The 22592-nt window shown below is 47.0% G+C and overlaps 1 non-coding gene and 1 pseudogene across 1 annotated transcript; both read right to left on the minus strand.

The window, feature by feature from the left end:
• Window positions 1-1056: 1056 nt before the first annotated feature.
• Window positions 1057-1109, minus strand: LOC147663574 (U7 small nuclear RNA; annotated as a pseudogene).
• Window positions 1110-3179: 2070 nt separating this feature from the next.
• Window positions 3180-3235, minus strand: LOC147663575 (U7 small nuclear RNA). Its single transcript, XR_015305289.1, has one exon. It is a non-coding gene; the product is annotated as a U7 small nuclear RNA (small nuclear RNA).
• Between the last annotated feature and the right edge of the window lie 19357 nt (window positions 3236-22592).

Genomic DNA, 22592 nt, shown 5'->3' on the forward strand with positions numbered 1-22592 from the left:
TGTTGGGGTATTTTAAGGAGTAAGGGTGGGTTTTGATTATGGGGTGCAGGGGTATTTAACCCCTTCCATGCTGGTGACGAACCCCAGCCGTCATGCACTACGGTGCTTGTGTGCTGATGACGGCTGGGGTTCGTCATTGCCCGCCCGTGTTCGGCCTGCGGCAGCACACGGGAAAAAAAGTGGCCGCATCGAAGGGGTTAAAGGAAGCAGGGTGGACATCCGGAGCTGGAATGTACAGAACCTGGGAAGAACAAACAATGAAATAATTGACACAACGCGCAGAATGTAAAAACAACAGTTGATGGACAGAATGCAGAACAATATCATACATTCACCCCAATACAGAGATCTGGGTCTAAATCCATAATTATTTTTGCACTCCACACCGCCTCAGCCTTCACCCTTCCCCCTGTGCCTTCTGGGAACATTCCAGGCCAAACTATCAAGCCATGTCTTTCTTAGACCTGACTCAAGCATCCTAGTACCACTTTCGGGCTATCAGCCATCTTCAACCAGGATAGCTTGATTCCAGTGGTGTGGAGAGCATGGGACTCACGTCTGAGCATACCCATCATACCCATCGCACTCGGGGTGACAAATGCAAAAACAAAAGTTGACGCACAGAATGCAGAACAATGTCATACACTCACCCCAGTACAAAGATCTGGCCCTAAATCCATCGTTTTTTTGCACTCCTCACAACCCCAGTTCAGACATGGCGATATGCAAATCATCTTTGACCCTGTGCCTCATGGGAACAGTCCAGCCCGTAGGTCGGAAAGTACCACACGCCCCCATCATTTGTCACGCCCCCCCAGCACAAGCCCACAGCACAAGCCCACAGCACAACGCAGACACTCCCCCAAGGGACTACTTTGCTGGCACGGGTCTTTTACTTTTTAAATGTATATGGTGGGCATCTGCATAGCCTATGTCCTTCTGGTGCAACTGCCCTTTCCAACGCTGTATTGGGTGTTGTGATTGGTGCTGTGGTTCCTGAGATTACCCACCTCAAAGGTTTGGGCTTTCTCTTTATTATATTAGTATGGATGATGTGGCGGCTTCTCTTTATAAGAAACCTTCAAGACAAATAGTAAAGAGCTATTCTAAACATGGTAAGTGCAATTTCACATGGTAGCGCTAAAAAATGCCTACTTTTAATAGGTCCCCTTTAATATATTAATTGTTGATTGAAATGGAAAGGAGTAAAAGATCTGAGGGTACTAAAATATGTTATTATTGACAATTTAACAAAGAAAAACAAAGAAAAGAAGTCCATGCCATTGCACAGAAAATATGCAAATATTAGTACCTCGGCCACGCCCTGCTTGAGATCCGACAAACGAAAACACCTCACTGGTTTAGAATGGCTCGCCATTGGTTTGGACGTCACTGGAATGAGAGGCGTGGCGTCCATGCTGGATCGGGTTGAAAGACTTAAAACCGGGAAGATATTTTGCTAGCAAGTGGATTGGGGATTGGGGTAAAATGTCGGCCTTGACAGAATGACGATAAAGTTGTCTCGCGCACATGTCTGAGGAGCTCTTTTTCCGCCGAACAACTAACTACTCTCATCAGTCTGTCCAACTTTATTATGTTTCTACCAGGAGGGTTCAGGACAAATATCTAAAAGAACAGATGTCATTTCTCTGTATTCTAATGAGGGTTTACTTTATGCCTCTATATTTTGCACCAGGTCCTGATGAGACCCACTGATTCACTCTTAAATCGGTAAAAACATTGGGGCATATTACCAGGCAAATGCTATAGCACTTAAAATATTACACATCAAGCTACAATTCACCTCATGTCCCTAGATGTCCCTGATGATGCAAATGCAATAGCATTTAAAATATTATACATCAAGCTGCAGTTCACCTCGTCGTCCCAAGATGTCCCTGATGAGTAAAATTCAAAAACATTGAAACCCTTTCATGAATGCTATAAATTATGCTAAGCTTATCCCATAATGCTTTGCAGGGCCTTTTAGTTGTATTTTTGCCCATAACTGTCCTTGGGGTGGTTCTAAGAGAATGGGACCTCCACTGAATTACTATTTAAAGGGAGCAGGAATGTATAGAACCTGGGAAGAAAAAACAACACTCATGACGGAATGCCCCCAGCGATTGTCACGCCCCCAGCACACACCCACAGCACAATGCTGACACGCCCACAAGGGACTACTTTGCTGGCACGGTTCTTTTACATTTTAAATGTATGTGGTGGGTGTCTGCATAGCCTATGTCCTTCTGCTGCAACTGCCCTTCCCAACGCTGTATTGGGTGTTGTGATTGGTGCTGTGGTTCCCGAGCTTACCTGGCCAAAAGGTGCAAGTTCTCTCTTTATAATAGTAGTATAGATATACATGTATATATCTATATCTATATCTATCTATCTATCTATCTATCTATCTATCTATCTATCTATCTCTATATATATATCTCTATATATATATATATATATATGTGTGTGTGTATATATCTATTTATATATATATTTCAAAGCAGAGAGCTGGCCTTTTTTGCGATCACCAGTGTAGTTGCTGCTATAGAGCTCTACAGGGACCTCTGGGGACAGCCTGCGGTACTGTGTCCGTGCAGCCCTATTCAGACTCTACAGGGACCTCTGGGGACTGCCAGTGGTACTGCGCCTCTTCCTGCTCCTCCAGAGATATTTAGTAAATTGTTACTCGGCCTCGGCCTTCCCTCGCGGAATCCATATTTCGCACCTCGACTGTGATGTCACTAGTGTCAGTGTCTCTTTAGCCAGTGGGCCCAGGGCCCGCTACTTAACACTGTGCAAGTCTGTTTTGTTGAACTTTTAGCTCGTTGCAATCATTTATTTACCGCTGGAGGGACAACTTCTCGCAAAGCATTCTAATTAGCAGAAAATCTAGAACGGAGGTAACCTGGAATTAAAAAATCCAGTTAACAAAACAAGCTAAAATTAATTGGGCACTTTTCGGCAATCAACAATGAACCTCACTGTACTCGTTTATATAAAATCTGCTGACTACACCCACCATTGAGAAGCATTGTAAGACATATCCATAAATAGACCGTGACGTTATATCCCACTACTTATTCAAACGAGTTTCATATTAGGATCCTATAACTCAATATAATTTTTCAGCGTTTCGACTTTCTTTGTATCTTCGTATCTTTCATTTACAGTGATGTGGCGGCTTCTCTTTATAAGAAACTTTCTAGACAAATAGTAAAGAGCTATACTAATTATGGTAAATGCAATTTCACGTAGTATCGCTAAAAAATACCTACTTTTAATAGGTTCCCTTTATTATATTAATTGTTGATTGAAATGGAAAGGAGTAAAAAATCTGAATGTACTAAAATAAGTTAATATTGACAATTTAACAAAGAAAACCAAAGAAAAGAAGTCCATGGCATTGCACAGAAAATATGCAAATATTAGTACCTCGGCCACGCCCTGCTTGAGATCCGACAACCCAAACACCTCACTAGTTTAGAATGGCTCGCCATTGGTTTGGACGTCACTGGAATGAGAGGCGTGGCGTCCATGCTGGATCGGGTTGAAAGACTTAAAACCGGGAAGATATTTTGCTAGCAAGCGGCCATGACAGATTGGGGTAAAATGTCGGCCTTGACAGAATGACGATAATGTTGTCTCGCGCACATGTCTGAGGAGCTCTTTTTCCGCCGAACAACTAACTGCTCTCATCAGTCTGTCCAACTTTATTATGTTTCTACCAGGAGGGTTCAGGACAACTATCTAAAAGAACAGATGTCATTTCTCTGTATTCTAATGAGGGTTTACTTTATGCCTCTATATTTTGCACCAGGTCCTGATGAGACCCACTGATTCACTCTTAAATCGGTAAAAACATTGGGGCATATTACCACGCAAATACTATAGCATTTAAAATATTACACATCAAGCTGCAATTCACCTCATGTCCCTAGATGTCCCTGATGATGCAAATGCAATAGCATTAAAAATATTATAAATCAAGCTGCAGTTCACCTCGTCGTCCCAAGATGACCCTGATGAGTAAAATTCAAAAACATTGAAACCCTTTCATGAATGCTAAAAATTATGCTAAGCTTATCCCATAATGCTTTGCAGGGCCTTTTAGTTGTATTTTTGCTCATAACTGTGCTTGGGGTGGTTCTAAGAGAATGGGACCTCCATTGAATTACTATTTAAAGGGAGCAGGAATGTATAGAACCTGGGAAGAAAAAACAACACTCGTGACGGAATGCCCCCAGCGATTGTCACACCCCCAGCACACACCCACAGCACAATGCTGACACGCCCACAAGGGACTACTTTGCTGGCACGGTTCTTTTACATTTTAAATGTATATGGTGGGCGTCTGCATAGCCTATGTCCTTCTGCTGCAACTGCCCTTTCCAACGCTGTATTGGGTGTTGTGATTGGTGCTGTGGTTCCCGAGTTTACCTGGCCAAAAGGTGCAAGTTCTCTCTTTATAATAGTAGTATAGATGCTTTAAACATCAGAAGAATAAGGACGTGCAGATCTGCAATCATAGGTGGCTTGGATCCAACTGACACCTTACTGAACTGTCAACTATTAAAGGTCCTTACCGTACATGAGCAAGCTCTAAAAATTTAATCTCGAGCTACTGCTCGGTAATATTGAACAAGACTGATTGGTCTTGGAGATTGAATACTGTACATTGAAAACACTGGAAAGCATGTCAAGAACATTTGAAAAGTATTTTCTTTAGTACAGTGGATTATGGGCCAACTAACGCTTCTAATCTACCAACTGTTAATCATGTATTTTGTAAACATTTGAATATTATTAAGTGATCAACTAATTGTTTAATGGACATTTTATATATATCTGAGTATTAATAATTGCTAACAAAAGATTTTTAAATCATAAGGAATTCTAAAAAAACGTTTTACTGTCCTTTTCTGTTTTTAGAATTTACATTGCTATGGTTTTAATTAACTAGAACAATAAACTTTTGACTTTGAAAAAAACATTAGCTTTTATATAGCGCTTACTATGCCATACGAGGTGTCAAAGCACATTTACAGTGATAAGAAGGCAAAGAAGATTTGTGGATAAATTAGTATAGGGAGATATGAAATTAATTTGAGTGGTGGACATGTGAGTTTGTTATTTTGATTGAAAAAGGATAATGGAGTGATAGAGGAGGGAAGGGTTTGCATTTATATAGCACTTGCTTCCCCTGATGAGGTGTCGAAATGCTTTTTGACCGGTAGCACGCTACTCAAATAGGATTATAGAGAAATATTACAAATATTTGAGCTGTAGACATGTTAGTCTGTAGTCGGATTGAAAAGGATATTAGAGGGATAGAAGAGGGAAGGGTCTAGAACGTTTTTTTTCTTTTTGAGCTATAAGCAGTAAGCGGAGGTTTGGGATGAGTAAAGGGGAGGTGGAGGGGGAAGAGTCAGAGGAAAGGTTTTAGAAAGGCTTGTTTGAGATATCTGAATAGTAAAAGAGGTATGAGATGATTCAAGGAGGGGTAGGGGAGGGATGAGTCTTGAAAGGGTTATTTTGTGGATCATAGTAGTGGAGTGGGGTTTCAGATGAGTCAGATTGACTGTAGACATTTGAATTCTACAAATTAACAGGCAGCAAGAATTATGATGACTCTGTATTTATGCAGAAAACACAGCAGTATTTTTCAAATTCCATTTCTCCACAAAGAATGGTCAGCTTATTATACGGGGCATACACATTAGATGAATTGAGCAAAAGAGTGACCTAGAAAAACTGAAGATTGGTGAGGGAGATCTAATGTAGATACGCCTGTTTGATTTTGGGCTTTTGCGTCTCCAACTTATCACACGGTTTACACGTTTCTGCAGCCGAACGATGTAGATAGGCAGTGCTCAGTACACACAGTGCTGTACTGAGACTGGAGCACACACGCTACAGCGGCATACATCCCACAGCGACTTGGGTGCCCCTAAACTCCAGGGAAACTACAGGATTTTACACATCAAAAGATGAGGACGAATAAATGAGCACATCTTTCTGCAACTTAGTGTGAGATGCTTAACTTAACGAAAACTCCTTGATCTTAAAGCTGTACATAATTTGATTGTAGTGTTGAAGACCGCAATCCAGTAACTTTTTCCTTTTCGCTTTAAAACCACAGACACGCTTCAGAAATAGTGTGAAACATGAAACCGTTACAGAACTTCAGATGGTGGATTTATAATCAAAGAGTATCATAAAATAAGTACATTTTCATGGCCTTGTAAATATAGGCCCCTTTCGCGCATTACTCTTCGTGAAATAGGTGATCCATGTGTGTTGCTGAGGATGTTCCCATGCAACATCTGAAGCACCTGACAAATCCCCAAATTGACAAAGTTTTGTAAAGCTGGAAATACATCAGAAACCTACACCTCCCCAAGGGAGGAGTAGGAATGGCGCAACGAGGAGAAATACTTTATTTCTCCTCATTTTTCCCTCTTTCTATGTGTGCTGCATGCATAGAAAGAGGAAAATGGCATCAATGATAGTTTGAAGGTGTCCCTTCCTGCACAAAATCAATCATCCCCGCATTGCAGGCACCCATGCCGTAACTGAAACAAGGTCACAGAGGAACATCTCACTGCCTGCCTCAGCACAATCACACCGCCGACATCCACAGACGCCAAGACCTCAGCAGCCAACCTCCACCGATGGATCTCCAACTGTTCTGACACACTGGCGGCCCTCAAGAAAACACCCACCAAGCAACACTCCAAGAAAGCCAGTTGTTTGAAGGTCGCCCTCCGCGAGTCCAGGCGCACCTGTAGACAACTCGAAAAGAGATGGAGGAACAACAAAACCCCGGAGCTCATGCAGCCCAAAAAGCTGCCGTCACCACACACCACCTCCTCCTCAAAATTACAAAGAAAGTGGCCCTCCAAGACAGAACCAAAGCCAACGCACACAACAACAAAAACTCTTTGCCATTGTCAAGGAGTTAGCTAAGCCCAACAGCGAGACCACAGAAGTTCCACCATCCCAAGACCTCTACAACAAACTTGGCACCTACTTACACCAGAGGATCAAGCATATCTACGACAGCTTCGACACCCAAGACCCTACCATCACTCCCACCACCACCACATGCGACAATGACATCCCCCAAAAGATCTTGCTCAACTGGTCCCCGATCACTACTGATGCCACTCTCAAGACCTTAAAGAGCATTCACTCAAGAGCACCCTTAGACCTCTGCCCACACAACATCTTCCACAGAGCCACCACCTCCATAGCCCTCGTATTACGCTGCACAATGAACTGCTCCATCGAGATCGCCAACTTACCTGATGACTAGAAACACGCAGAGATCAACCCCCTGTTGAAGAAACTGTCCACCAACCTGACAGATCTGGAGAACTTCAGACCCATCTCCCTGATTCCCTTCCCAGCCATGGTCATCCAGAAGGCCATCAACACCCAATTGTCCGAGTTCATCAAAGCCAACCACGACCTGGACTCCTCTCAATATGGCTTCTGAAGCAACCACAGCACTGAGACTTTCCTCCTCGCCGTTACCGATGACATCCACTCCCTTCTCGACCTGGGAGAAACAGCGGCCCTCCTCCTCCTGGACCTATCAGCCGCCTTCGACATCATCTCCTACTGCATCCTAAGCACGAGGACCTATCGGCCGGGATGTACGTCATGACAATGCGGGCTTTTACACCGTGCTGCCATTACGACGCATACATTACAACGCAAGTCATTACAACGACTTGCGCTGTAGGTGCTGGATTTTGGAATAGTATGATTTACTATTCCAACTCCAGCCTACGCAACAGTAGGGAAGGTGTTGGAATAGTAAATCTACTATTCCTTAGTATCTAGCACCATCCAGCGCAAGTCGTTGTAACAACTTGCGTCGTGATGGCAGCGTCGTAATGGCAGCGCGGTGTAAAGCCCGCGTTGTCATGGCTGTCTCCCATCGGCTGCCTTCAACATCGTCTCCCACCGCATCCTAAGTACGAGACGCCAAGATGCCGGCATAAGCGACAAAGCCCTGGACTGGATCTGCTTCTTCCTCACCAGTAGAACAGAGCGTATCAGACAACCAGAGTTCCTCTCAGAACCGACTGAGATTGGCTGCAGAGTCTCTGAGGGCGCTTCCCTGATCCCCACCCTCTTTAACGTCTACATGGCGCTGCTCGCAACCATAGTTAGGAACCACAGATTCAACATTGTCTGCTACACCGACAACACCTAGCTGATTCTCTCCCTCATCAATGAGCCCAATATCGCCAGAAACAGCTTCCACAACGGATTGAAGGCCGTCGCTACCTGGATGAGAAACAGCTGTCTCAAGTTCATCTCAAACAAGAGCGAAGTCCTCATCCTGGGGCCCAACACCTTCTCTTGGGAAGATTCCTGGTGGCCTGCTGCCTTAGGAACCACCCCTACACCCACGGACCACGCACGAAACCTCAGCATCATACTGGACTCACGATGAACCGCCAGACCAACACTGCCTCCTCATCATGCTTCCACACTCTTCGCCTGCTTCGAAAGACCTTCAGATGGATCCCTACTGAGGCTAGAAAGACAGTCGCACTCATCAGCAGCAGACTCGACTACAGCAACTCACTCTACACAGGCATCAGCCTGAAACTGGTAAACAAAGAAGGGGGTTCCCCGTGGGTAGCTTTAGGATATGGGCAGGTAGTAGGGGGGAGAGACCAATTTGAATAGAAAGAAAGGACACCCTGCCTCGGGATATAAAGGCCCCAGCTAGAGGGTCCAACAGATATATGTGAAGGGGTGATTAACCTAGGAGCTGACACTACACATAACAATCACATGGTCAAACCAAATAGACTCTACAGTTCATGTTAGAAATATATATATTTTTACTTTTTTTAGGATGGCAAGGATATAAACATTAAATATAATTTTCGTATCACAAATACATTTAGATCATAAATAAGACATACATAGATATGGGGGCAACAACAAAAGGGAAGATAGTCCTACCCAGTACCGGCCACACTTCAAACACACTGTCTCACTCACTTTAATCTCTTCCCACTCTATCTCATCTTATACCATTCACCATTCATTCTACCATTCATTCTTCTGATCCTGGCGAGTACAACACATAGGTGGTTAATGTGTTGTATGGATCGGGATGTTGGTCCAGGTAGATGATTTTAACTACGGGCCCTGATGTAGTTAGGACAATAACCGTATTCCTGGAGACACAAGCCAGAATGGTAGAATGAATGGTGAATGGTATAAGATGAGATAGAGTGGGAAGAGATTGAAGTGAGTGAGACAGTGTGTTTGAAGTGTGGCCGGTACTGGGTAGGACTATCTTCCCTTTTGTTGTTGCCCCATATCTATGTATGTCTTATTTATGATCTAAATGTATTTGTGATACGAAAATTATATTTAATGTTTATATCCTTGCCATCCTAAAAAAAATAAAAATATATATATTTCTAACATGAACTGTAGAGTCTATTTGGTTTGACCATGTGATTGTTATGTGTAGTGTCAGCTCCTAGGTTAATCACCCCTTCACATATATCTGTTGGACCCTCTAGCTGGGGCCTTTATATCCCGAGGCAGGGTGTCCTTTCTTTCTATTCAAATCAGCCTGAAACTGATCAGGAAATGACAGAATGTTCAGAACGCTGCAGCCGGACTGGTCCTCAACATTCTCCACTGCTGCCACATCACTAAAACACCTGCGAGGGGAAACATCCATTTCAATGCAGGCATTACATCGCAGTGCCTTTACAACGCAACTTTTACAACACAAGTGCCTTTACATTGCGTGCCATTACAACTCATGCCATTACAGCGCATGTCATCACAACGCATTATAAGGTTAGTAATGGAGAATTTTAAGTTTTAGGGTGGGTATGTGTTTTGGGGCAGTTGGGAATAGTAATTTTTACCCCTACGCTATCCAACACTTTCCCTACTGTTTCACTCACTGGAGTGGGAATCGTAATTTTTACCCCTACGCTATCCAACACTTTCCCTAATGTTGCACTGACTGGAGTGGGAATAGTAATTTTTACCCCTACGCTATCCAACACTTACCCTACTGTTGCACTAAAAGTATTATGCGTTGTAATGGTAAGCGTTGTAATGTAATGCGTTGTAATTGAATGCGTTATAATGGTAGTTTTTAAAAATGTATTGTAATGGTATGCGTTGTAAAATCATAGGATGTAATGGTAATTGCGTTGTAAAAACTGCCATGTAAAAGCAGGCATTGTAATTGTTTGCGTTGTAACGTCATATATTCACCTGCGATAACTCCACTTTTATGTCACATGTCTACAAGACCTCCACGAATCCGCACCACCATACCGGAACCACCGCCTCTCATTCCACGTACCCACCAGACACCTCTGTTCCGCCCAACTGGCCCTTGCCAATGTCCCTCAGATCGGCAAGACCAGGACCGCAGGAAGGTCCTTTTCCTGCCCCGCTGCCAAAACCTGCAACATCCTGCCTCTCCACCGCAGGCTATCCCCATCACTGAGTCTGACCCATTTCAGGAAGAACCTCAAGACATGGCTCTTCGACTGAACCTCAGCGCCCAGTCGGACCTGCAAACCCCCCTACCTTCAGCTTCTAGAGTCCCTTACGGGAGGTAGTCGCGCTTAACAAATACTAAATGATTGATTGATTGCAACATGACGCAAGGGTGCCTGCACTGGCGCATGGCAGCCAATTGTGCGCCAGCACAGGCGAACGCACACAGATGCGTCATATTGCTGTTAATACAACGCATCTCCGTGCTTTTAAAATGACACCGCTTGGCGCAGTAAAATGTCCTGCTGCGTTGCGTCACTTTTTGTAAATGAGGCCTCAGTCCCTTCTGCCTAGCAGAGCCTCTGAGTTATTTATTAGTCACTCACTGAGTCACGCGTAGTGCTGCGGTGTGAAACGTACTATTCACTCGCTGGCGCATATTCAGTGCCCTGAGTTACTGTTCACCCACTGCTGCTCTTCAGTGCTTCTGGGAGCTGCTGTGTGAGAGTGATCTATTCTTTACTCCCTGTTGCCAGGCAGGGTCTCTCAGCGATACGGTGTAAAGATAACTCACTCACTGCCGCCTAGTAGCTATCACAGGTCCTTTGTTACACACTCATCAATGACAAACAGCTCCACAAACTACATCCATTTCCCAGGCTGCACTTGATGCCCAAAAGAGTGTTTGTGTTTTTATTTTTTATTTCCGATTTGTTTCTTTTAATACCTATGGTTACTGAGCGCCATCTAATACAGATACTCCAACTATATCGAATTAATAAAAAGAACTGTACGGTAACGGCACATCTTCATCACTCCTTGATAAATCGACAATCATTATCACTAGTCTCAATAGAAGTTAATATATCAAAAAAGTATTTTACAGTTTTACACTCGACCGACTTTAGGCAACAGCAGAATTCCTTAAATGTATTTTCAGTTATTAAGTACAATTCTGTCATTGAACTCGTGTTCTGGATCATAAAATCCTCCAAAAATTTGTACTTAGTTTATCTTACATCACTGCTACACGAAGCGCAAGTGAATTCAGAATATACATAACTTTCCTAGTAACAACTAATCGCGCAAATAAGGACTCTCACACAACTCTGAATATAGTATAAAAGGTCACCTTTATTACCAGGACAGCCAAAGACAGACCCGCAACATAACTTTTCCAACAAAACTTTATCTTTCTTTTTTCTCCAAACCTTTTCCATATAACCATTTCCTTTTTCCAATTCTTTCTTTTCCGATAACATAACTTGTTTTGATACCATCCTTGAGTTTTCCTTCTTCTTTTTCCATCTCTTCCCCACCTACCCTCCCAAGCCCTCCCCCTTAGAGAAAGGATGAATCCGCTCTAGATTATCCAATCCCCATCACACACGCCACCCAGGAAAACCCTTGAGTTTTCCTGCCCCACCCACACAAACCCTCCCTTAATGCAGAAATAGTCCGCTCAAGACGATACCTAATGTCTGTGAAGGAAAACTTTTATCCTCAAATTCTTCCTTTCACTTCTTTGTTTTGGAGCACCACAAATCGACACACCAAAGATTGGCCCAAGTATCTCGGAGTTCCATCAAGTAATAGGACTGCCCCATTTGTGAGAGATGAACCCCCATCCTCCCTTACAAGTGAAGAATTTCACCGTTAAAATGCTTGTGGGCAATGACCGTAATGCCCATTGCCATACAGTATGCCTTCAATGCTTTATTAACTTTCTTGCGGGCCCTCTCAACAGCTGCCTGAACCCTAGCACCCTTCCACTGGCTCCTGTACAGAAATTCTGTCCACACAACCCTGGCCCCGTGCTATCCGACCAATTCACTGTAACTCCTCTGCCCCCCAAACCAACTTCGCAGCTTCTGTAACCGCACCTATTCTGAATGAATGCGTCCCAAACAGTGCGCATGTTCACCCACGAAAGTCAATGCTTACCGTAAGACCGCTAAGAATTGGAAACAAGTTAACTGTGTTTTGTTTTTATGGCAAAATATCCCACCCTCTCGAAATACCCCTGAAACCACAAATGCCTCCCATTCCCCAACCGGGCAGCAACCCTTCACCCCACTCCTGCCCAGGCGCACCAAACTCCCTTTTCCTGCCGGGTCTGTCTTTGACCTTCTCAAGTGATTTGCCACACACCCTTGCCCAAAAGAACAATATCAGATGAACGGATCCCTTCCTGATTTCGTAACCCCAATAATTCTGATATCCGAAATGCACCAAAAAATAACCATATCATGCATAACTTGAACCGAAACCTTCCCACTCATCATAACAGCAGGAGAACACACCCAACAATTTTTTGTAACAAGTCGAACGCAATGGGGTCCCTCAACTTCCTTACCTGCCCAAAGGAAAATTAACCTAAGTGTTTTACGCTATTCTTGCTAAGTTCACTGCAATCCACTAAAGGAAAGGGAAAAACGGGAACATGCTATGGTTTTATAAAATCAATGAATTTCTAAAGGAGAGGGGGAGAGAAGGAACCAACTAAAATTTAGACACAAACAATTGCAATGGCAATAAAGCAATAACACAGGTAAGAATGCTTTAACAGATCAGACAAGAGAGAGAGAGAGAGAGAGATACGCAAACCCACAATCAATAATTACCTAGTTCAGATTGAAGACCAACCCTGGCCACGGGTCAGTTGGGAAGACGGGGACAGGGACCCTCAGAAAAGGAATGCCAGAATGCGAGCAGGTACAGCTCACGGACAGTAAGGACAGGATACCCTTCAGGTTCAGGTCAAGGGCTGGGCCTCCCAGGGTACGACCAACACCCACAGCTTCGGACAGCAACGCCTGCGGTACCCCCTCCTGCAAGCAATCCGCCAGAAATCCCGATTGGATTTTCGAATTCCCCAGCAAAGTGCTTCGCCAGCACTTAGGATTTTCCACCCCTTAGGAGATTGTGGAAAGTATGGACAAAGTGCTCCGCAGCACTTTCAGAATGAGCACCTATTGAGATCGTAGGGTCAGTGACAGGTCCACTACTCGGACAAGTCGGACAATTTTCCTAAGCTAAACTAGGGCAATATGGCTGAGATACCCGCCACCCCCTCTCAACACACTCCCCAAAAGGAGGGAAACCGGAAACAGTTCTTAAAGTTTTTGGATGTGGGATGGAGTGACCATCCCGGCCGTATTTATTAAAACAAAAAATTAAAACATTAAACGTTTTTATGTTATGTACAATTTCATTATCACATTGCGATGTTTGGCTAACCTTAACATAATCTCTAATACAGAGGTTCTCCTAGCCGAACTAGCATCCTACAAAAACATTCTCTAGAAACACTGAAATTGTACATCCTAACGTTTAAGGGCCAACGGCAAGGTCATAACCGGTGTCAAGATCCCTAACCAGACTTACCCCTCCCACTTGGGAGGGGCGACAGCACAGAGGCTTACCTCAAGTGCAACTACTAACAATTTCCCTTGACTTGACGGGGGCACTTAAGACTCGACGCCATTTAAAGGTCGTTCGAAGACTTGTGTGTGGTATCTAGAAGGTATCGTGGACCTCCCCTCACCCCACACAACTTACCGCATCTGCCGTCGCAGATGACACTGGCCCCGGGAAATTCCCCAGGAGGGGGCTGTAACCCCTCCTACAAAGGAAGGGGCTTTGACCGCCTTTCCTTTACTTCCGGCGACCCGCCCTTAGACGGGACCGCCTCCCCATTGAGGGGCCAATGGCCACCTCTCCCGAGCGCTCCCATCCGTGTTGGGTGACGCCCACTCATAGGGATCTACCAATTAGTGCTCACCGATCATGACCTTACCGCCTACCAAAAAATAAATACGACAATTCTTACTCAAACCTATGAAAACATTGGTCGCTACGACCGAAAGAACATGCTTAAAATGCAATACTACATCAGATCATTTTAATCGTAACAACCTAGACGATATTCACCATACTTTATTATGATCAACAACAAACTGATACTTTCACAGCCTGTAAACGAAATGGAAAAACAAACTTATAAATTCACTTTATTGCACAACAACTTGCTGTCCTCAGGGGCTGGTGGGTGGGTCAAAATTGGCTCTTCGTTCCGTCCCGAGCTCACGTGTAGCGAGGAGGTGCAGCTTCGGAGCACAAGAACAAGAGGACGTCTTCTGGTCTTGCGTCTCTTTTTATCCGTCTTCAGGGCGGGCGAAAACCCGCCCCCGCCTGCCCCTGGGGCGGGGCTGGCTACGTCGGTGTCTAGGCCAGCCCACTCTAGGGCGGGAAAAAGCGCGCCCCGGCTACGCCGCTTCGGGCATACCAGCCGAGACGCGCTTCCCGCCCCAAAATGGCTTCCCGGGGGGATCGAGGCACTCCGCCATACGTTCGGGGGGACCGAGTGGTCGCCCCTTTCCATATGGCTGAGATACCCGCCACCCCCTCTCAACACACTCCCCAAAAGGAGGGAAACCGGAAACAGTTCTTAAAGTTTTTGGATGTGGGATGGAGTGACCATCCCGGCCGTATTTATTAAAACAAAAAATTAAAACATTAAACGTTTTTATGTTATGTACAATTTCATTATCACATTGCGATGTTTGGCTAACCTTAACATAATCTCTAATACAGAGGTTCTCCTAGCCGAACTAGCATCCTACAAAAACATTCTCTAGAAACACTGAAATTGTACATCCTAACGTTTAAGGGCCAACGGCAAGGTCATAACCGGTGTCAAGATCCCTAACCAGACTTACCCCTCCCACTTGGGAGGGGCGACAGCACAGAGGCTTACCTCAAGTGCAACTACTAACAATTTCCCTTGACTTGACGGGGGCACTTAAGACTCGACGCCATTTAAAGGTCGTTCGAAGACTTGTGTGTGGTATCTAGAAGGTATCGTGGACCTCCCCTCACCCCACACAACTTACCGCATCTGCCGTCGCAGATGACACTGGCCCCGGGAAATTCCCCAGGAGGGGGCTGTAACCCCTCCTACAAAGGAAGGGGCTTTGACCGCCTTTCCTTTACTTCCGGCGACCCGCCCTTAGACGGGACCGCCTCCCCATTGAGGGGCCAATGGCCACCTCTCCCGAGCGCTCCCATCCGTGTTGGGTGACGCCCACTCATAGGGATCTACCAATTAGTGCTCACCGATCATGACCTTACCGCCACAGGTCCGGATAGTTGACCGGCTATCCGGACCCCCCACAAAACTCCTACCTAAAGGTCATGTTTTAACGATTTTAACCAAGCTAAGAAGTCTCCTATGAGTAACTCATTGCCCTCCCTCGACAAATGCACACCATCCCCCAGATACATACTGTCATCATTAATACAACTATGCGAGATCGAATGCAATGTCTTGGAACGGAACAACCTACTCACTTTGTTATTCAATTTTCTAACCGAATGATTTAAAGCAGGGATCGAGATAGCCCCCCGCCATACTTTTCGTGGGATCATATGAGACCACGCAATTATGCACCCCGGAACTCTCCTTGCTAACCAACTTACCGTGGAAAGCATAGACTCCAGGAGAAGTCGTCTACCGGTGGTGACCAAATCATTGCCCCCCAAATGCACTATGACTATGGACGGCGGTGACCTCATCCGCTCTAACAAACCCTCAAAGAATGCCTGAAACTGGTCAATACAGAGACCGCCCCTTCCGTAGAAGGACACTCTGTACCCGTATTCCCCAGGTATGTGAATCATGTCACCTGCTTTGAATACGTCTGCGGCCCGTCTCACGTATGAGTGGCCCACGACCCACACCTCCTCCTTCACAGCCGGTGACGTGCGACCGCTGGCCTGGTGTTGGGTCGACTGCACAGTCCGCCCTGCCGCGTAGGCTTGCGCAACTGAAAACAAACAAAAGACAAGAAGCGTGAGTACATGATTACAGCTTCACAACATGTGCAATCGCACGTACCTCCTATAACAATTGGAGGACCAGCGCCCCACACGTTTCACTTGTTCTACATTAAGACCCCTGGCTGTAGCTTCAGTGGCAGCCCCTATTCGAAAGGAATGGGTCCCGAATTCGCCCGGGTCCAAGCCCGCTGCGGCAATGGCCATTGCAAGCACCCGCTGAAACTGAAACCTCGTCAGCGGGGTGGCGTCTGCATGCCTCAACAATGTCCCCCCCCATGATGCCACCCTTCGTGCTAGGTAATCTTCTAAGCACTGTACCGGGCACATGGATGACCCGGGGGTCCGGCGAATGATCGTGCAGTCCCCCCTCCCATCTTGGTCGGTCTTGGACCTGAGAAAGGAGACAATCATCGCATCGCCCCTGATCTGAACATGCTCCCTGCACAAGCCCCCCGACACATCCTGTTTGTTCCTTGCAACCAGCTCACTAACTCTCATAGCCCCGTGAAATGCCAGCGTAAATGCAGTCCGGAACAAACAGGTCTCGAAAGGGGACGAGCATGTGTTAGGGAGCGTGGCCAGTAACTGGGACAACCTATCTAGACCTATCGGTCGTCTTACGTCTACTCTGCGACCCTCTAGGCGTTGCCACCCACGCAGCGCCTTTTGTACTGTAAAAGACGCTGTCGGGTCCTGGATGCCATGGGCCCTGGCAACAAAGGAAATGGCGGCACGATGCCTTTGGGCCGTAGCCACCGATTTCCCAGCCCTACGTAAAGACATCAGAAAAAGTATTACCCACTCCTCCTGACCCCAAAGTCCCCCTCTCTCTGCCCCCAAAAAGGCTAAATAGGCCTGAAACGCCCCTTCATATGCCTTCCTTGTCCTGGGTGCTAGACTCTCTCCCACGAGGTGACGAAGTTCGGGGCACCGAGAGACCAGAGAGCTTCGGGGAAGGGTGCCGGCTCTGGGTCCGCTGAAGGAAGGAAACCCGAGAAAGCCTGCATGTGAAAACGAGACAGTGCATCAGCAGCCTGATTCATTACCCCTGGGACATGTTTTGCTCTGAATATCACGTTCAGTTGCATACACAGTAAGACAATTTCTTTGAGCAGTCTCAAAATCAATTTACAACGGGCTGCCTGGCTATTGATGCATTCTACCACGGTCATATTGTCGGACCAGAACACAACAGAATGATCTCTGAACCCTTCTGGCCAGGTTCTCAGGGCCACCAGAATGGGAAATAGTTCAAGGAAAGCGATATTACTCGTCAGCCCCTTCTCGTGCCACCATAGGGGCCACTTTTGTGCCGACCATTTTGTGCCGAAGATGGCGCCAAAACCTATGCTTCCTGCTGAATCCGTCCATAGCCCAAGCTCTTCGGAGGACACGGCTGGTTTGTTCCAGGCGACTCGGCCATTGAAGTCCGCCAAGAATGCTAACCAAATCCGCATGTCCTGGCGGACCTCAGCCGATAACCTTGTGCGATGATGACCCTCCTTTAGGCCAACCATCGCTTGGGCAATTGAGCGGGAAAAAGGGCGAGCCATTGGTATCACCCTCAAGGCAAAGTTCAACTTTCCCACTAATTGTTGCAACTGATGCAGTGTAACTTTGGATGCATTTAAACATACTTGGAGGGCTGCCCTAAATTTCGACACTTTGCTAGCTGGTAAACGGAAGCACCCCTCCCTTGAGTCCAACTCGATCCCCAAAAACTCGAGGCAAGTCGTGGGACCCATAGTTTTACCCGGTGCCAATGGCACGCCAAGATGACCCATCAACACACAGAATTCAGCTAAGGCCTGGGCACATTCGGGATTACCGGCGGGGCCAAGGAACAAAAAGTCGTCAAGGTAGTGCATTACATTTCGAAAACCCGTTCTCTTAGTGAACACCCATTGCAGGAAAGTACTGAATTGCTCAAAGTAAGCACATGATATAGAGCATCCCATTGGCATACACCTATCCATGTAAAATGACCCCTGGAACCCGAATCCCAGAAGACGCTGATCGTCTGGGTGTACCGGGAGCAACCGGAACGCTGACTCGATATCTGATTTCGCCATCAACGTCCCGTGCCCCAGGCGATTCAAGATGGCTACTGCCTTATCAAAAGATGCGTATCGCACCGAACAAACTACTGGGTCAATTGCGTCGTTCACCGAAAGACCATGTGGAGCAGACAGATTATGGATCAAACGAAACTCACCTGGGTCCTTCTTGGGGACCACCCCTAACGGAGAACAAACGAAATCCGGTACCGGGGGTACACTAAACGGGCCGGCGACCCGTCCCCGGCTAACCTCTTTCTGAATTTTCTCTTGCACTACAGATGTATGTTGTAAAACGGAAAGTTGATTTTTGCACATCCCTACACCCTGAAAGTCCCCTACCGGGATGCGGAAACCATGTGTAAAACCGTTCCGCAGCACCCCGGCAGAAGTACGATCCGGGTATTCGCTGAGCCAGGGAATCATTGCCAAGGTATCAATCGGGGTTGGTAAAGGCGCCCCTCGGCCTAGCTTAGACCTGTTTGGCGCCTCCCTTACCCCCATTCTCACTCGTTCTGGCTCTGCACGATGACTCAGGATGGGATGACCCACACGTACTACATTCGTGTTTGAATTTACACGATCCCGGAGGCCTGGTACATCTCCCTTTGTTGAAATTAAAACAGAAACCCTTTCTCCCTGTATTGCCTGCGGGCCTCGACTGGTCGTCGGTGCTCGTACTTGGTCGAAAGGGCGTCCCCACATTTTGGCGGGAGTAATCAACAACATTGCTCCCGACCAATGGCATTCTTAATATTCCCGATTCTTTCATTTTATCCCATGTTACAGAATCGTAACAATCCCAAGTCAAACTTTTGTTATGTTCCTTTTCTTTCCTGAACAGATTGTCATAACAAAACCAATGGTTACCTTGATACGCTGTCGAGTAACCCATAATACGTGATTGATAAACGGGAAACTCAGGAAGCAACTCGGGCCTACGTTCCCCCAAAATCGATGTAAAAATACCCCATGCATTGCCCCAGTTGGCAATGTTTTCATTTACCTTAAAGGCGGCCATTTTCGCGCGCCAAACACTCGGATGCATTAGGTCCTTCTGACTTTTTACATGCTCCACATCATAATGATCAACAAGCAGGGAAAAAATATTTACGTACTCCCCCGCCCAGATCTTTTCCTTTATAGCCAAAGGCACATGTTGTCCCAATCTCTCTCTACGAGAGGGTGCTGACTCGTCCCTTGCAATCGGCAATGGCCGCTTACCTGAACCGGACGCAGCTTCTGCCGTTTGCGGCTTGTCTATCCCCGCCAACGGCGCAGCCACTCTAGCTGCCTCTTTCTTCTCACGAAGCCCTTTTATCAGCGCCTGTGCCTCGGCAGCCGTGGCGCCATCACTACTATCCCCCAACCATGCTGCTAGCTGTGCTGCCAGCTCGGGGGGCATGTCTTCCTTGGATGTCGGGGTGACGACAACGGGGATTGGATTCCCCTCCATCGGTACTGGGGTCGGCGCCTCGAGCGGGGCAGAGGGAACCGGGACGTCTCCACCGGCTGGAACCCTTCTCGGCCTCTTAGGTCTCCCTCCAGCCGGCGCAGGGCCCGAACCCTCCTCCCCATCTCGCTCCGCCAACCGTTTCTTTATGTCGGACACCTCTTTGCAAAGGGCCCGCACCATCTGGTCGGTCGTCATTCTCTTTGCGCCTTTCTTGGGCATCTCTCCGAGGAAGTATCTAGAAGACAAAGAAAAAGATCAAAACGCTCAAAATTGGCTCTTCGTTCCGTCCCGAGCTCACGTGTAGCGAGGAGGTGCAGCTTCGGAGCACAAGAACAAGAGGACGTCTTCTGGTCTTGCGTCTCTTTTTATCCGTCTTCAGGGCGGGCGAAAACCCGCCCCCGCCTGCCCCTGGGGCGGGGCTGGCTACGTCGGTGTCTAGGCCAGCCCACTCTAGGGCGGGAAAAAGCACGCCCCGGCTACGCCGCTTCGGGCATACCAGCCGAGACGCGCTTCCCGCCCCAAAATGGCTTCCCGGGGGGATCGAGGCACTCCGCCATACGTTCGGGGGGACCGAGTGGTCGCCCCTTTCCATTATACGGTTTTGGGGACCCTTAGACCACCCACTAATGTTGCAAGTGACAGTTTCCCACATTGTGATTGGTTAGGAGAGGTGGTGCGGTCATTACCACCTCCTAGAATTCAAGAAGAATATGAGAATAATAATTATTATATATATTTATTAATTTATAATTCATTTAACACCTTTAAATCCTTTGCCCGCTGCCCGTACACCAGAAAAACCACCGCCATGTTGTCGATATGAAACACAACGCAGCGGTCCCTGAACTCTTCACCCCAAATCTGCAGCGCCACCAACAAGGGAAAGAATTCTAAAAAAGCAATGCTGCGGCCCTGCTGCAACCACTGTGCCGGCCACTGCTCTGCGCACCACCTTCCGTCCCAGAAACCCGCCGAAACCTAAGGCCCCGGCCGCGTCCGAGAATATCTGCACTGGCCAGACCGTGTCCTCTGACACAAAATTGATGGACACGCCATTGAAATCGTCCGAAAATCGCAGCCAAATGCTCAAATCCTCCTTGATTTTTGCCGTCAAACGTATGTGGTGGTGTGGCATGTACGCCCCAGCCATAGCAAAGCCCAGCCGCCTGCAGAACGTCCTGCCTGCCCTGACAACTCGCCAAGCAAAGTTTAAATAACCCAGAAACCTCTGGACTTGCCTCGGCTGCACTCTTTTAGCTCCCAGGATTTCTTTCAAAAAAGACCTGATCTCTTGTACTTTTGTTCTGGGCAAACGGGCCACCATCTCTATTGTGTCTATTTCTATGCCCAGTAAGGTCAACCTATGCGTTGGCCCTTCCGTTTTGTCCTCTGCCAAAGGCACACCAAACACTTTAGCCAAGTCCTGAAACAAGCCAAGACTTTAGTACATTGATCCGTATCCGCTTTGCCCACAAACAAAAATTCCTCCAGGTAATGGCATACAGCTGCGTGATCTGAGCGCTGGACTACACACCACTCCAAAAATGTACTAAAGTTTCGAAAAGTGAGCAAGAGATAGCACAGCCCATGGGTAATACCCGGTCCACGTAATATTCTCCTGCAAAGTACATACCCAGCAAACCAAAGTCGGCAGGATGAATAGGCAAAAGGCGAAAAGCGGCCTGTATGTCACATTTTTGCAAGGTCAGCTCCTACCCCTGCCTTGCGCACCAATTCCAAAGCGTCAGCCACTGACGCATATGTCACTCCCGAATCGGAATTGGAAATGGAGTCGTTAACTGAAAACCCCTCCGGCCAAGACAGATGATGTATCAGGCGGAACTCACCCTTTGCCTTCTTCGGGATAACACCAAGTGGTGACACAATTAGATTTGGCAAGGGGAAAAATTCGAAAGGGCCAACGACTCTGCCTAATTCCACTTCCTTCCGCAACTTCACTTCTACCACCGACGCCATCTCCTATTCTGACTTCAAGTTATCAGCCCAACGTGAAACTCTGGGGCCTTGATAACCAATCCTAAATCCGAGCCGAAACCCCCAAAACAACGTGGCCGCTCCTTCCACATCAGGGTAAGCTTCCAATGCGCTCAACCCGGCCCGTAACCTAATTGGAGTAGGCGCCTTTTGGCATAAGAGGCGGCACAGATCCTCTCCCCCCCCTCTGACCCCTCCCGTGATCTCCCGGGGGTTGGTTGGGGAAGCATTAGAAGCCAGCATGACTGCCCCCACACTGGGAGCATTCATGTTTAAATGTACAATACTGGCGCACGCAGGAACCTCTGTTGAAGCTCCAACATGCTCCAGTTGTGGGCAACTGTCCACATCCAACGCCATTTGCCCCTTGTGTGGCGGGACGCTGAGAAAAGGGGCCGGTAAGGAATCGGCAACCCACTGGCTGTGTGGAGCGTGTTGGCCGAAGAATGACCTGACATCCACTGCAACCACAACTCCTGATCAACCTCCCCCCATGCCTTATCGTGGAATAAACTCATTCGCGCCCGAAATTCTTCATCGTAGTTCAGCCAAGCGTAACCCCCTGCCTGCAAATGTGCCCTTCTTATGACATCTAAATATTTGAACAGCGAAACCGCCCTCTCAGGGTATCGTTCACTGTATCCGCTGGCATATATCAAAAAGGCCGCTGTCCAGTTTTCTATTGTTTTAGGAACTTTGGGACGGCGGGACAATTCAGCCTCCTCCTCTTTAGC

The sequence above is a fragment of the Lissotriton vulgaris genome, unplaced genomic scaffold (genome assembly GCF_964263255.1).
Source record: "Lissotriton vulgaris unplaced genomic scaffold, aLisVul1.2 SCAFFOLD_1739, whole genome shotgun sequence".
Lineage (NCBI taxonomy): Eukaryota > Metazoa > Chordata > Amphibia > Caudata > Salamandridae > Lissotriton > Lissotriton vulgaris.